The sequence below is a fragment of the Stegodyphus dumicola genome, chromosome 11 (genome assembly GCF_044657685.1).
Source record: "Stegodyphus dumicola isolate Sdum_Otavi_A_Nest chromosome 11, ASM4465768v1".
Classification (NCBI taxonomy): Eukaryota; Metazoa; Arthropoda; class Arachnida; order Araneae; family Eresidae; genus Stegodyphus; species Stegodyphus dumicola.
In genome coordinates this window covers 72,491,889-72,508,363 of record NC_140778.1, presented here as the reverse complement: position 1 = coordinate 72,508,363, position 16,475 = coordinate 72,491,889, and the positions used below count along the sequence as shown (strand labels likewise).

Here is a 16,475-nt window from a genome sequence, read left to right as displayed (position 1 = left end):
AAAATTTAATTAATGTCAATATAGATGTAAAATTTAATTAATGTCAATATTAGATGTAAAATTTAATTAATGTCAATATTAGATGTAAAATTTAATTAATGTCAATATAGATGTAAAATTTAATTAATGTCAATATTAGATGTAAAATTTAATTAATGTCAATATTAGATGTAAAATTTAATTAATGTCAATATTAGATGTAAAATTTAATTAATGTCAATATTAGATGTAAAATTTAATTAATGTCAATATTAGATGTAAAATTTAATTAATGTCAATATAGATGTAAAATTTAATTAATGTCAATATTAGATGTAAAATTTAATTAATGTCAATATTAGATGTAAAATTTAATTAATGTCAATATAGATGTAAAATTTAATTAATGTCAATATTAGATGTAAAATTTAATTAATGTCAATATAGATGTAAAATTTAATTAATGTCAATATAGATGTAAAATTTAATTAATGTCAATATTAGATGTAAAATTTAATTAATGTCAATATAGATGTAAAATTTAATTAATGTCAATATAGATGTAAAATTTAATTAATTTCAATATTAGATGTAAAATTTAATTAATGTCAATATTAGATGTAAAAATATAATTAATGTCAATATTAGATGTAAAAATACAATTAATGTCAATATTAGATGTAAAATTTAATTAATGTCAATATTAGATGTAAAATTTAATTAATGTCAATATTAGATGTAAAATTTAATTAATGTCAATATTAGATGTAAAATTTAATTAATGTCAATATTAGATGTAAAATTTAATTAATGTCAATATAGATGTAAAATTTAATTAATGTTAATATTAGATGTAAAATTTAATTAATGTCAATATAGATGTAAAATTTAATTAATGTCAATATTAGATGTAAAATTTAATTAATGTCAATATTAGATGTAAAATTTAATTAATGTCAATATTAGATGTAAAATTTAATTAATGTCAATATAGATGTAAAATTTAATTAATGTCAATATTAGATGTAAAATTTAATTAATGTCAATATTAAATGTAAAATTTAATTAATGTCATTATAGATGTAAAATTTAATTAATGTCAATATTAGATGTAAAATTTAATTAATGTCAATATAGATGTAAAATTTAATTAATGTCAATATTAGATGTAAAATTTAATTAATGTCAATATTAGATGTAAAATTTAATTAATGTCAATATTAGATGTAAAATTTAATTAATGTCAATATAGATGTAAAATTTAATTAATGTCAATATAGATGTAAAATTTAATTAATGTCAATATAGATGTAAAATTTAATTAATGTCAATATTAGATGTAAAATTTAATTAATGTCAATATAGATGTAAAATTTAATTAATGTCAATATAGATGTAAAATTTAATTAATTTCAATATTAGATGTAAAATTTAATTAATGTCAATATTAGATGTAAAAATATAATTAATGTCAATATAGATGTAAAATTTAATTAATGTCAATATTAGATGTAAAATTTAATTAATGTCAATATAGATTAAAATTTAATTAATGTCAATATTAGATGTAAAATTTAATTAATGTCAATATTAGATGTAAAATTTAATTAATGTCAATATTAGATGTAAAATATAATTAATGTCAATATAGATGTAAAATACAATTAATGTCAATATAGATATAAAATTTAATTAATGTCAATATTAGATGTAAAATTTAATTAATGTCAATATAGATGTAAAATTTAATGATGTCAATATAGATGTAAAATTTAATTAATGTCAATATTAGATGTAAAATTTAATTAATGTCAATATTAGATGTAAAATTTAATTAATGTCAATATTAGATGTAAAATTTAATTAATGTCAATATAGATGTAAAATTTAATTAATGTCAATATAGATGTAAAATTTAATTAATGTCAATATTAGATGTAAAATTTAATTAATGTCAGTATAGATGTAAAATTTAATTAATGTCAATATTAGATGTAAAATTTAATTTTCAGGTCACGAATTTACAGTTAAATGTAATTAATTCACAATTCATCTACAGAATATTACAACTGAATTTTTTCAATCATTCTCAGCGAAGCTGCCAAACGAAAATTAGCGATAAAAGTTATTAACATATCTTCTTACTTGCTATTTTAAAAATGTTATCCTTTTACGAAAAAAAAAAAAAACTTGAAATCTATTTTTATGCAGCTGCTATCTATCTCATGAATTTAATATCCAAATAGCGAGAGGCAAGAACGTTTCCATATCCCATTGGAAAGGTCGCAAGAGCTTATTAGTAAAGAAAGTACGACTTAATCATGCTCCTTACTTTTCAGACTTGGCACCTATAGAGTACCTTTGCTTCTCTAAAGTGGAATTTCGTTTTAAAGGATGACATCTTGAGACCATTTAAGAAGTTGTAAAGAACTGTTACAGCGACTTGAAAGAATGTTTCAGGAATTCACTTTTAAGACAATTGTCCTCTAAAACAGTGAAACCTGAACGGGACGAGACTTCAAGTATATTAAATTGAAGTTTATAAGTTCATTGATGTGTTATGTCAAGTAACATTTACTTCATACGAAAAGAGTTACACGTGTTTTTATAATCGTTCCTTCTTCCCATTAGCATATTTAACAATAAGATTCAAGTGATTTGATATGGATGGACTGACTGAATCGTGATTTGACTGAGTACACCTTTGGTAGATTTCCCGAATTATTTCTTTCTTTTTAAAGAACGCATTGTCAAAGTTATCATGACACACTGTGCCCAGCACTAAATTGTATGTATTTATTTAAAAATGTTATAACTTAGTTATATAATGTAATAACTTAATTAAATATAGGCATATTAATTTATGAAAAAGTTATTATATAAAATTACTTCTTCAGGCCCTTACGCTAAAAATTCCAAGAAAGTTCGATGACATTAATTGTCCGTTTGAATGGCGTCACAGAAAATTCTGAAAGTTAGTGATGTGATTATTGACGCATTAATCTGAAAAGTTAAGGTGCTCTAACAGCAAAGTAGAAAATTATTACACAGATCCCTTCTGTTAAGTAAATAAATGTACAATATAGAACAGTTAAATATAAAAGAAGAGTACTATTTGGACAAAATGAAATCACAGCTAATCCATTTATTGGGAATAGCGAGATAAATGGGTTTACTCTTTACTTCCTTGTACGAAGTAAAAAGGAAGTATTGTAATCGCGAAAAGTTTCAGGCAGCATATTTCAACGAAAATATCCATTTTGACCGCTATCGAATGCAATTTAACGATGTTTTTGCGTGATATCTGTACGTAAGGACGGAATAAAATACTCTTTTCCTTCAAAAAAATTATAAAACTGCTTTAAAATTAATTCTAGAGAGAATTTTTCGTGGCGTCTGTACGAACGTATGTACGTACGTGCGTACGTACGTATCTCGCATAACTCAAAAACGAGTAGCGTCGGAACGTTGAAATTTTGTATATAGGACTGCTATAACATGTAGATGTGCACCCCGTATTTTGGTTGCAATCGGCCGCACCAAACGTATATAAATATATTTATATATATATATCCACTCTGTTACCCGGCTCAGTGATCTCAGTTTCTTTACTCTTATATGTTTATAAATTGTACATTTTTTGCTTTAAAAATGATTGTATTATGTTGTTTTAATCTTCCGGTTAAGTTTTTATGCCTTTAGTAAATCTGTATGCAATATTTTTAGAATTATCAACAATTTTAAAGTTGTCTAAGTACCGCTAAGCCTTTTTTTAATGGCGGCCATTGATGTTTACATTTGAAACAGGAGACTAGTGGATTTGTTGCCAATCTAGAGAAACTTAGCTTCGCAACAACAAAGATAACGCATTCATTTATTATTGCGAATTAAATCATGCTTAATTCTTTCTGGAATTTTTTCGAGGAAATAAGTGTTTAAGATTTACTTCGTAATTTTTAATACGAATAATTGATAATTATGAATATATTTGACCTAACTTCGCAATGAAAATTTTCACAAGAAATCCACGATGCTTTAATTATTTTGTACAGGAAATTGCGTGGCAAAACATTTTCGATAATCTTGCTTAAAGCGCGGCAAAGGTCATGTGAAATGACAGAAGTATTACTGGAATCCCCCATTGGTCCGCTCTAGAAGCCCCTCCCTGGGTGGCGATACAAATGTGCACTTATGAAATATGCTCACGGGCTTTGGTGAGTGATGTCGTTGAGATCTTGCATATCGCCATGTATGGCTGTCTTGGATCCACCTATTGCAGATTCTCATAACAATAACTATATCTCAATCAACGCCAGAAGCTTTTACGATAATACGATATAATGCGATAATACGATATAATACGATTATTCGATACGGATGATACGATAATCCCCATCACTGGTAAACTATGATTCTCCAGCGATTCGAATTCTGAGACATGTTGATATGAATTCCTCCTTCTTACACAAGATGTAACACGGCAACCAAAACAAAACAAAAAAAAAAAAAAAAGAGTAAACACTATTTTTGAATGAAAAATCAGCATTTCTATCTGCTTTTTTATACTGCTTCGAGATGTCATTACTTTTGCTTGCAGTAATATGCGCATATCGTGAAATGCTAATCATTCACATATCCTAGCTTTTTCATGCAAATTTCAGGTTTGTTGTGTGTTTATTTCTAGGAACTTTGATAATCAGAAGCGTAATTATGTGCACAGTTTTTGTATTACAATATGATTTATGCTCCTTGTATATTTCTCAGTGTATACTAACATCTAAACCACACTATTTACTAGCAGCTTTTTTATTCACAAAATGCCCTCTTGAATTCAGAAAATTACGCCTCTTGTTGCTGTAGTTTAAACATATAATAGATACAATACTTTTTCTTAGGAACTGATTAAAAGTACATGAAATTTATATTTAATTATAAATGTTATAAATTCATCAGCTATTTTCCTATACTGTTGTCTCCTCTTTGTATGCATAACATTCATACATGTTTGCATTATTCAAATTTAGGAATATAGAGTATTTCTTTTGCGAATTTTTTTTAAATGGTCTTCTTTCAGTTGTTAAAACGCTTGGAATAAAAACCGGTTATTTCCCTTAACTGCTAGAGAATTAATAGTGGCAGTATCAATTCCCATTATTAACTTATCTGGTACTCTAATGGGAGTATTGTTCGTTCAACCAAACACTTTCTAACTACTGTAAATATTTTATTATTTGCTTCAGACTCACATAGCTTATTGAGCTAAGTAATAAAAAATTACGCATGCTTAAGAACTTGGCCCGGAGACAAAGTGACAAAATATTTTTATTTCCAAAAATTCTGCTTATAATAAATTATTCTAGAGAATTATTATTTTATGGTATGGAATATTTTAAAATAGGAAAATATTTGCGAATGTATGAAGTTCTTCCAACTATTTCTAATATAACGGTTTCCGGTTTTCTTTTTAATCACATATTAAATTTTTTTTCATTCGCTTCTTTCTATTTATCATGCTTCATTTTGATCTTCGTTGATTTTTTAATGCATGTTAAAAAGGTAATTTTAGTTTAAATTTCTAAATTTTGAATTAGATGTCAGTAATTCTCTTTAAATGTTTCTTCTTCCCGAAAACAAAACAAAACAAGACAAAACAAAAGGGTTCAATATTAAGAGAAAGCACAAATTTAAATTTTCCAGGTACCTGTGGAACAAAAATTTCGTTCTGCAAAGTCTTATTGTCATTTGTAAAACTCAAAATATTGTATTGTCTATACTCAGCAGTTTTAGAAAAAGCAAAATCATTTAGAGTAAATAAATGATGAACAGCAAGGAAAAGCACAAAGCTAATAATGTATTGACATCATAAATAATAATGCTTAATTTGGAAAATAAACCACCTTACACAACAGATAAATTACTTTTTTCACAAGTTCTTACTTACATTTATTGATAATTTGCTTTCTTTTATAATGCTAATAAAAAAAAAATTTTAAAAACTCTGATGTGTACACCACATGTCTTTCTTGTACGGAATATTAAATTATATGCATTCTTGAATTTCATTTAAACTTATTGGATTGAATGAAATCTACTTCGTCGATAGCGCATAAACCACAATAGAATAAATGCACTTTTTAAAATTCATTATATTTGTTTACCATAGCGAATCTCTGACGCCAACTTCACTTAACAGCATTACATTTCGTTCATATTATAACTATGTCGTCTATGTCGTAGCGCAATTAAGAGGCAATCGGCCTAGTGCGGCCTTTACAAATATATTATAAATAGGGTATCTTTAATGATGAGTTGAATCCAGTAGGATGGAACTTACTTTTTGCACCTAGTGCATAGTCTCTAGAAGAGAAGTAAACCTGGCGCCACCTTTTGGCGAAAATTGTAGTGAGCGTGAGCGGGGCTGAGGATCTTATTATAACTCAGAATGCAAAAAATTTATATCATTTGAAGCAAGGCTTAATTTCTAAAAGTAGAAAGACCATCAGGAAAGCGTAACAAGAGTAAATAAACAAATAAAATGACTATTAAAATCATTGATAATTTTAACTCATTAACTATTGAAAAGTAAATAGTTAATGAGTATCAAATTAAATAATTATTATTTGATTGATATTAATAATTAATACATATTAATTATTATTTAATTTATAATTATCATTTAATTAATTCATAATTAATTTGTTATTATTTATTAAAATCATTAACGATTAAAGTATGTAAAATTAAATAAAATGTAGAGAGATAAAATTTAATAAGCGAATTTAATTTCTTATATAATTTTATTATTGCTAAAAGTTAAAATTTTCTATACCAAATTTCTACTGAAATTATTGTTCAGTTACATAAAAAAAGAGCCGGGCTCCGATGCGCTCCGCCTAGAATTAGTATATGTCGCAAAAACTAAGAATTACCGGAGCTGGGCTCCGGTGGGCTCCAGCGCAAATTAAGCTCTGATTTGAAGAATTATACAGTCGTTGCCACATGTTCTATTCAAACACTCTAATAAATCTAAAACGATGTATAAAAGAAATTAAGAAAACAAAACGAAAAAGAAACAGTTTTTCACAGATGATTCAGTACTTTTCATTTAATTCATTCAGTTCTCACTTCCTGCCAAGGCAAAAATACATAAAACTCAAGATATCTATATTAAAAATTGCGAAGTAAATCTTAAACACTTATTTCCTCGAATAAATTCCAGAATAGCATGATTTAATCCGAAATAATAAAAGAAGGCGTTATCTTTGTTGTTGCGAAGATTTCTCTAGATCCGTTATTCTGCCAAGTTCCAAATGTAAATAAACATGACCGCCATCGCAAAAATAATTAGACTTACCTGCACTTAAACAACTTTTAAATTATTGATAACTCCACAAATATTGCATGCAGATTTACTAAAGGCATAAAAACCTTAAGCGGGAGACAAGAACAACATAATTCAATCATTTTTAAAGCAAAAAATGCACAACTTACAAACATATAAGAATAAAGAAAGTGACATCAATGAGTCGGGTAACAGAGTGGATATATATATATCTCGCAAAAATAATTAGGCTTACCAAGCGTACATATATTTATATACGCATGGTGCGGCCGATTGCAACCAAAATACGAGGTGCACATCTATTGGTGCACACATTATAGCAGTCTCATGTACAAAATTTCAAAGTTATGAGGGTAATCTTTTTGACTTATGCGAGATACGTACGTACGAAAGTACAGACTCTACAGAACGTACAGACAGAAAAATTCTCTTCAGAATTCATTTTAAATCAGTTTTATAATTTTTTGGGTTAAAAGAGTCTTTTATTCTGTTCTTACGTACAGATATCACGCAAAAACATCGTTAAATTGCATTCGATAGCGATCAAAATGGATATTTTCTTTGAAATATGATGCCTGAAACTTTTCGAGATTACAATATTTCCTTTTTACTTTGTACAAAAATGTAAAAGGAACCGGATTTGAAGGGCTACATGTACAAAAAAATAAGTTTGGGACCTTCTATACATTGTGCTTCGCACGTTATGCATTACCCACTGTTTATTAAATTCACACTTCCGTTACAAAAGCATTTTAGTTTATTAACCGCCTAAGAAAGAAAAACTCTGCTACTGAAATCACAGAAAAGCTGAAGCTATTTGACACAGAAGTTCCTAGAGTACGCAAGGCGAATTACCTTGGCGTTATGATTAACGATAAATTTTTCTGGAAGGATCACCTGACTCATGTCAGGGGAAAAACACTAGGAGTCATTCAGAGTCTTAACCCACTTCTTAACGAGCACTCTAAACTGGACTTTAGAAGAAAACGGCACTTATACATCTCTCTTACACGGCCAATCTTCACGTATGCATTCCCTGCGTGGGCATCAATTAGAGACAGGGATATATCTGAATTACAAATTACACAGAACAAGCTGCTGCGCACCTTCACGAGTGTGTATTATTTTGTATCAAGTAAGACATTCATTACACAAGGATTTGAAAATTGAAACTGTCATAGAGCATCTTCATCGTTTAAACTCCAGCTTTTTCCAGAAAGCAATTACATGCCCTCACATGATAAAAGTAAAAGTATTTGATTACATTCCACTACCTGAAGATAAAGAGTTACGTCCGCTTGCAGCCCACCTAGCCAGAGATCTGAACTTTCCTGCATAAAGGTTAGGTTAGGTTAGGTTATTTAATTACGGCAAAGCATCGAGGGCTATCTGCCTAAGAGGACGGATGCCTTCGTGGAGGACTTTCTAAGGGAAACTGGCTCATATACACGTTACACATGGGGAAAACCACGAAAACACCCATGCAGCCAGCCCGTTCGCGGGATTCGAACCTCGGACCGAACTACCAGTGTTCAGCGACGTTACCGCTCGGCCGCTGGTGGGCGCTCCTACATGAAGTAGAATCTTCCTGTATATAGTTGTATATATTGTACATAGCATTTATGAATACGTTTCTCATTATTTTATCAAAACTTCTTTAATTATATCTGATTTTACTAATTGCGTTTTTGTCACTGTAACTTTATATTAACAAACGTATGCTTCTGAGAATTTGTATTCTTACAAACTCGTTATGTCATGTTTTATGCTTTCACAGTATCTCAACATAATAACTCGTGATTGCTTTACCTTGCACTGCTCCGTCTGCGGCGCGTCTTCTTGTCTAGCCTAATTCCTAGGCTTGCGGCATCTTGCTTCCTACCTTCCTATCTTACTTCCTACCTCCATGGCCTCATCCTCACAACTATACCACGTCAGACTTACTACTGCCGTGTGCCTTCAGGCATCTCTTCAAGAGCTGGAAACAGCGCGCTTCGCGTGCTACCCCAGCAATAATTGTTCGGATCGGATCGAACCGTCTGAGTTTCATATATGGCAATTTGTGTATCACAAACCGTAATATCAGTTTCTTAGACATTCAAAATAAAAACAATTACTAACAACCGATTCCTTAAGTAATCTAAAAATAATAATTCCAAATTAATACGAAAACTATTTACGCAGTTTTTAAATTCGTTTTGAAATTTTTCATAAAAATATTTTTATAATTATTTTTTGATGAAATTTTATCTGTTATAAACAAGTAGCCTAACTGTATTTGTTTCATATTCTTCAACAAGAGTTTTTTCATACTGTATTTTCAATTTCATAAAACTGCTGTTACCTTTTCTAATCAGCAGCTTTCAGTTTAAGAACTTTTTTTAGGATTTTCTCCTCTAGATTCGATTGATGATGGCATGTCATCACTTTTTTTTTCTATATTACTATCGCTATCAGTTTCTACACTCCTCTTAGCACTTCCTTGATCAATTTTCATACACGTTGTCTCAACATTATTGTGAATTAAGGGGTCTCATACACCTTAAACCCCTTATGATCTTCGAATATGTGACTGTTGCAAGAATTGAGATATTACATTTATTTAAAAAACAATTACTTCTAACTTTTTACAGCTGACTACATAATATGGCTGCTTTGGAAACTAGTAACCAGAAAGTTTGTGTTGCCACAAATATTTTTATTATTTAATCCGCTTTGAGACAAAATTTTTCGCCATGTTTCCACCTTGCGCGCATGATATTTTAAAAATGGCTAATGGTACATACTTGAAATTGGATGGAATTCTTTATATGGGTAGTATTTTCTAAGTGAACCTAAAATCTGATGAATATTTTAATATTAAAAAAATTTATGGACGAAAACATTACAAACTTTTTAATAAAATACATTTTATAAACTCAACTCCAAATAGAATAAAAATTTAACATGAAATTCTTAAAATTTTTGGTTCACAGTAGTTTCCAAATGTTATGAAAGCTATATATTAAATATGGAATTAAATTACGGAATAACATGTTTTAAACTGTGCGCGCGAGGTGGAAACATGACGAAAAGTTTTGTCACAAAAAGGATTAAATTATAAAAATATTTGTGGCAACACAAAATTTCTGATGACTATTTCAAAAAGCAGCTATATTATGTAGTCAGCTGTAAAACTTTGGAAGTAATTGATTTTAAAATAAATAAGTTATCACAATTCTTGCAACAGTCACATATTTGAAGATCTTGTGGGTTTTAAGATGTATGAGTCCCCTTAACACATATTCTAAAAATGAAGCTTCGTAGCTTCCCTCACTTATATCTTAAATATTAGCTGCAGTTTGCATTTCCTCTGAGGCTTCTTCCACATATAAAAACACATTTTCAAAAAGAGTTATTTAACTGACTTTAACCCTCAACATTGACTATAAATATGCATGACCTCTAACTGAGATGTCGACTTACTTATCTTCATCGAAGAAGTGCTTGCATTTCCACAAAACTCAATTATCCGATGTTCATTAGTTATTGAACACCTTTCTGTAATGACATTTGAAAGCTTGTATAATACGCTAAAATTAAAGGTAGACTGTTCAAATTCGTATTTGCAAGAAGAGGGACTAATGTTTTTCAAAAAGAGATCAGAAATGAGTGTGCTGCCCAGTTATCTAATTAGTAAAGCTTCTTTTTCATTTTTTCAGTTCGCTCTCCCATTTTAAAAGAACATCAGCAAAAAGACTATGTATCACCCATGAGTTCTTGTTGCTACGTGTATGGTAAGTTACAAGTAAATTCTTAATTCCTTTCATACATACAGGTTTTCTGCTTTTTGTCAATAATCAGGGCTGTCTTCTTAATGTTGGGTCCATATTGCACGTAATTACATAGTAATTTATTCCTTTAGTTTTTTAAACCAGTTGCTGTTTGTTTTAAATATTCAGTGTTAATTCTGGTAATGTTTTGCAACGCAATCCAGTTTCGTCTGTATTATGAATTTCATGTAGCTTGTATTCATTTAGCAGCCCGAGTGAAGCGTCTTATATTCAGTTACCAGTTGCATCATGATCCGCTTCTTGCTTCTTATCATGCAATTTCTGATGAACAATGCCACATTTCATTTTCTCCGCTTTGTGAGCCGTATGTCAGTTAATATCAAATTCTCTCTTGGAATTTAGCGAATGAGAGAACAAAGCTCTAGAAACAGAAACTTTTTTTTTTCTTTCTTCCTTACATTTTATCCAAACATTTGTTACGTCGGTGCACAAGCTCTTGTATCCCACAGTCATAGAAGGTTGCCGCCTGTTGGAACCCAGCGCGCACACAATTTCCTGTACCCTAACTTGACAGTCACAACTTCATAAAGAGTTGTCATTGATACTTCCGGTATGATCTGATGCAATTCTTTCAATTTGAGACGTCTATTCGAACGAATTGCTTCCTCTGTTCTCTGAAGAAGGGCATCAGAGATCACAGATAGCCGACCTGTTCTTTGTTCGTCATGAACATCGGTCCTACCCTCAGAGAAATGACGACACCATTTCGTTACATTTTGTCGATTCATAATGTTCCCATAAACAGAAACAATTTCTTTGTGAATATCCGCTGGTCGCTGACCTTTTGCATGAAGAAAATATATGACAGAGCGCACTTCGCATTTGGCTGGATTCTGAATCGGCGCAGCCATTTTAAACACGACCTACTCCAACCAGAATCAACGTTGAAATGCCGAACGACCGCGAGGAGAAAGCTAACGGTTCAAGGTTAACACCTGTGTTGCCAACTTGCTCACCAAAACTTTTCTTTTCCTCTGGCGTACGGTGTATCTTTACTTTTCGAAATGCCCTCGTATATGTTGGTAAAGTAGCTACAGGAACAAAAATAATAAGGATGAGCATATTGCATTAACAAAAACTAAGAACAAAAGTTACAAGTTTCTTTTTTCTTAAGCAGAGCAAATTTGGCCCCCAAATCCCAATGTACTATGAGGCTACAAAGCATCAATCAGGACACTCGATCAAATATTACAGATGGAAATGACTTGAGTCCGTGAAAAGAAAGTTTACTGTACGTGCTATCGCATCACTTCTACAGAAGCCCTTAAGGTACTGGCGGGATAAATTTGTCTAACTATGCATGAGAAAGCTGCTGTAGCATATGTTCTCACCAACTGCACAGAAACCACAGTATACAGATTATGAAAGAAAAGTTGTATATCATTTTATACGGAAAGAGACAACAGGCGAAACTATATAAACTTAAATGTGTATAAACATATTTTGATCATGTACAAATACACTTGAATACTAAAAGCTAACAAGGAACATACAGATTGAATATTTTACATTTATTAGAATGCAGCAGTTGCCAACACCTCAGAAGATAGAGAAAGCATTATTTAACTAACTAGTTAAATAATGCTTTCTCTATCTTCTGTTACAAGTAAATTCTTAATTCCTTTCATACATTGAGGTTTTCTGCTTTTGTCAATAACCACGGCTGTCTTCTTAATGTTGGGTCCTTTAGTTTCTTAAACCAGATGCTGTTTCAGTTTTAAATATTCAGTATTAATTCTGGTAATGTTCTGCAACGCAGTCCAGTTTCGTCTGTATTATAAATTTCATGTGGCTTGTATTCATTTAGCAGCCCGAGTGAAGTGCCTTATATCCAGTTACCAGTTGCATCATGATCCGCTTCTTCCTTCTTATCATGCAATTTCTGATGAACAATGCCACATTTCATTTTCTCCACATTGTGAGCCATATGTCAGTTGATATCCAAGCTTGAAGTCAAATCCTTCGTCAAGCAGTTAACTATATAAAAGTTAGAGGAGATTATATGATCTTCATAGCAGTCTTGCAGCCTCCTGAGGACCAAAAACACCACCACCTTAGGAATGACATTATGCAAACAGCTACTCACTCTCTCATTATGGGATTATGCGGAGATCATGGGGTATGAATCAGCGAATGCCCTTATAAATAACGTGGCTTCTTCTGCTGATGCTGTATGTAATTTTGTTGACATGCCAGCCTTCCGTCTTGAAAAACACTGCTTTCCCTTCAGATACTTATGCGAGAAGAATTTTGGAACACGACTGATACAGGAAAGTAGCCAATTCCTTTATGGCTAGTAGGATCTTTCTGGATACGAGTGTTCCCTTAGCACATTTTGTAACAAAGTATGATTCATTCCCAGCTTATTTAACTACTTCACTATTAAAAAGCGATATTTTCATATCTAGTCATCATATATAATTTCATCTATACATTTTCAACTCTAGGGCAAGATCATTATGTAGTTGAATGTGCTGTGATAGATCTGCTACTGTGTAAAAGGAAGCATGATGTAAAAATTTGCATCATACCAAGCAAGCCCTACAAAAACTATAAAAAATTATGCATCTCCTTTCGAAACAAACAAACTTCACTAGGACACTTTAAGCAGAAATTGTTGCAAAAATTTCTTATAATTCTAACAAGGCGAAACACAAAAGCCCAATACAGCCAGTCCGTTCAGCTGCCAGAATAAAAATAGGAATAAATTAAAAATGCTCAGTAGAGTTATGACCTACTGCTCCACCATTATAAAAAAAACTACTCTTGGTACTTAAATGTTGAAACTGTAATTTTATAACTTATTTACACATTTGCTTGTACAGCAGCATTTACGCTAACGAGTTATCAATAGACGAATATTCCATTACGAGACAAGATTTTCAAATACATTAATATTTGTGTACATGCAGAGGGCATTCTTAATGTACAAAGGAATTTCTGACTAAATAAAATGATTGTCTTAAGGTTATTGACACAGAAGGGTAAATGCACAAATCATTAGTAGTGAGTAGGTGGGGATCAAGAACAATACAGGGGGTATGCAAAGTCTTCATAGTACTGGATATATAATTATAGACTTAACACTGAATTTTAGTGCTTAAAATTAAAAATGTACACATAAAATATCCTCTAAAAATACATACTTTTTTTCACTTTTTCTGCCTTATGCACATAAAATTTCAGACTTTGATAACAGTCAAAACATCTAAATATATGACAACTAGCAAAGAAATTTCCAGATGTTCCATGATGGTATGCTAATAAAAATAACACCAAGAAATGTCAACCTCATAAACACATCAAACAGTTAAGTGAACAGTCAAACAAGCAGATATGTTTATTTATTATTCTTATTATTACAGGTGTGGTTACTTTTAATGACAAAGCCAAGGAAAAGGATTTAAGGCTGGATGTCTTAGATGAGATACTTTCATGAAGAACATTCTTATGGAAAAAATAAAAATAAGTTACGATCAGCCCTTTCAGCCGCCATAACAACAGGCATGAATTAGAAGAGCTTAGTGGTGCTATGTCTTTCCCTAATATTTTATATAAAATGTATTGGTACTTTTTATTAACTTGCTTGTATTTTATTTTCCTTAAATAAATTTAATTTGTATACGAAAGCATGTATTTATTCATTGTCATTCATAAAATTAAAAAAAGCAGAAGGGGGAAAAATCTTATATTTCAAAGAATGAAATAATGTAAAATTATATGATGATATATTTGCCTGTTCCGAGCTTACTTCAACAAGTTAAAAATATTCGGCAATCCCAAAAAGAATATGTTTAGTGGATACAAAGTGAATTCATTATCTTCTATTAAGTGAAAGTTCATTATCTTCAGTTTTTCCCCTTCAGAATTTTAAATAAAAATTCTACTTCCTTAATATTTTACATACAATCAGCACAAGAATGAATGCTATAAAAGTGTCCTGGGTTTCAAAACAACTGATCTGAAACATCTAATACAGTCAAAAGTCGTTAATCCGGACTCGTCGGTTCCGGATTATCGATTTTTCCGGATTATAGATCATCAGTTTAAATCTGGTAAGATGGCCTGCAGAAAATACAAAATATGAAACCGTAATTTATGAAATAAAGAACAATTATAATCTAAAGGGTATCAAAATTTACAAAAAGAAAAAGCTTAATATTTATTTGTTTACTTTATTAAACATTTCTTTCAATGTAAGTTGTTTAATTTGCTTCGTTTCATGTGATAATACTTTCTCTTTAATTCTATTAAACAGACATAATTTCTTGTTTAGTTACAAAGTTCCGCTGTTCAAGTCCTATAATTGCTGTGTCAAGAATACCGACTAATTTGTCAATCGAAATGTTTTCGTTTTCAATAACCTCTCTGTCACTTTCTTCACTATCGGAAGCGAATTATAATGAGGAGGAACTTGATTTAAATCATATCAAAGATGGAGTACATCGAGATGAAATACTACATTTAGTAAGGAATTATAAGCCAAATAAAATAAAAACATCCTGAAGATAAGGATAGTGCTGACAGATCAACTTCCAATTCATTGCGCGCCGCAGCGTTTCTCCCCCCCCCTGCCGCAGAGCAGCGGGAAATTGATAAACAGATTTCGGATTTCAAAACATACTTTCGCTTTGTAGATCCTTTACATATAAGTAAATATTTATCGGAAATTCTATTTGACATAATCGAAAGTTCAAGCTTACTTTTATAAAATTGCTCTAACAGTCTGAAAAAAATAATAAGCCGGATCCAATTCGAAAATTGAGGAACAACGCAATCTGCAACATTAACTGAATTATATAATTTTAGCTTAGCTTATACCGTCCGTTATACATTAAACGCGCATTCGTAAACGTATTATGCGCTTGCGCACACGCATATTCGCAGCTGTAAAGGTCTTACGCGCACGCGTGAACGCCTATGCGCATGCGTCGACGCGACGCATGCGCAGAAAGTTTGTAGCTTTGAGGTCCGGATTATGGGTGTCCGAATTAACGACTTTTGACTGTACTGCATTAAATCGCGTTATTGACGTGAATAAAATTGCTATATTAAATTACAAGCGCCCTCATCACCTCAGTGTGAATGTGACTATTTTTAGCAGACTGAACATCTCAATAAAACACGTTGTCTTTTATAAAATTTTCGTTAAATTCAACACCTATGTAAGTTTCTACTTAAGAGCTTTAAATACTCCAAATCCGAGTTCACACAGTATTTTCAAAGTCAAGCACACAATTAATCAGAATCTTATCAGCTCATCACAAAGAATAAAATAAAAAATGAACAATCTTTGGAGCATAACACAGAAATTCAAGTTC

General features: G+C 30.7%; 1 long non-coding RNA gene across 1 annotated transcript in view; it reads left to right on the top strand.

Annotated features, from left to right (window-relative positions):
* Positions 1 to 14,783, top strand: part of LOC118186696 (uncharacterized) — a 60,753-nt gene extending 45,970 nt beyond the window's left edge. Inside the window, exons 2-3 of the long non-coding RNA XR_015043840.1 lie at positions 11,023 to 11,097; positions 14,520 to 14,783. This is a non-coding gene — a long non-coding RNA (uncharacterized LOC118186696). The remainder of the gene's footprint in view (positions 1 to 11,022; positions 11,098 to 14,519) is intronic.
* The last annotated feature ends 1,692 nt before the right edge of the window (positions 14,784 to 16,475 follow it).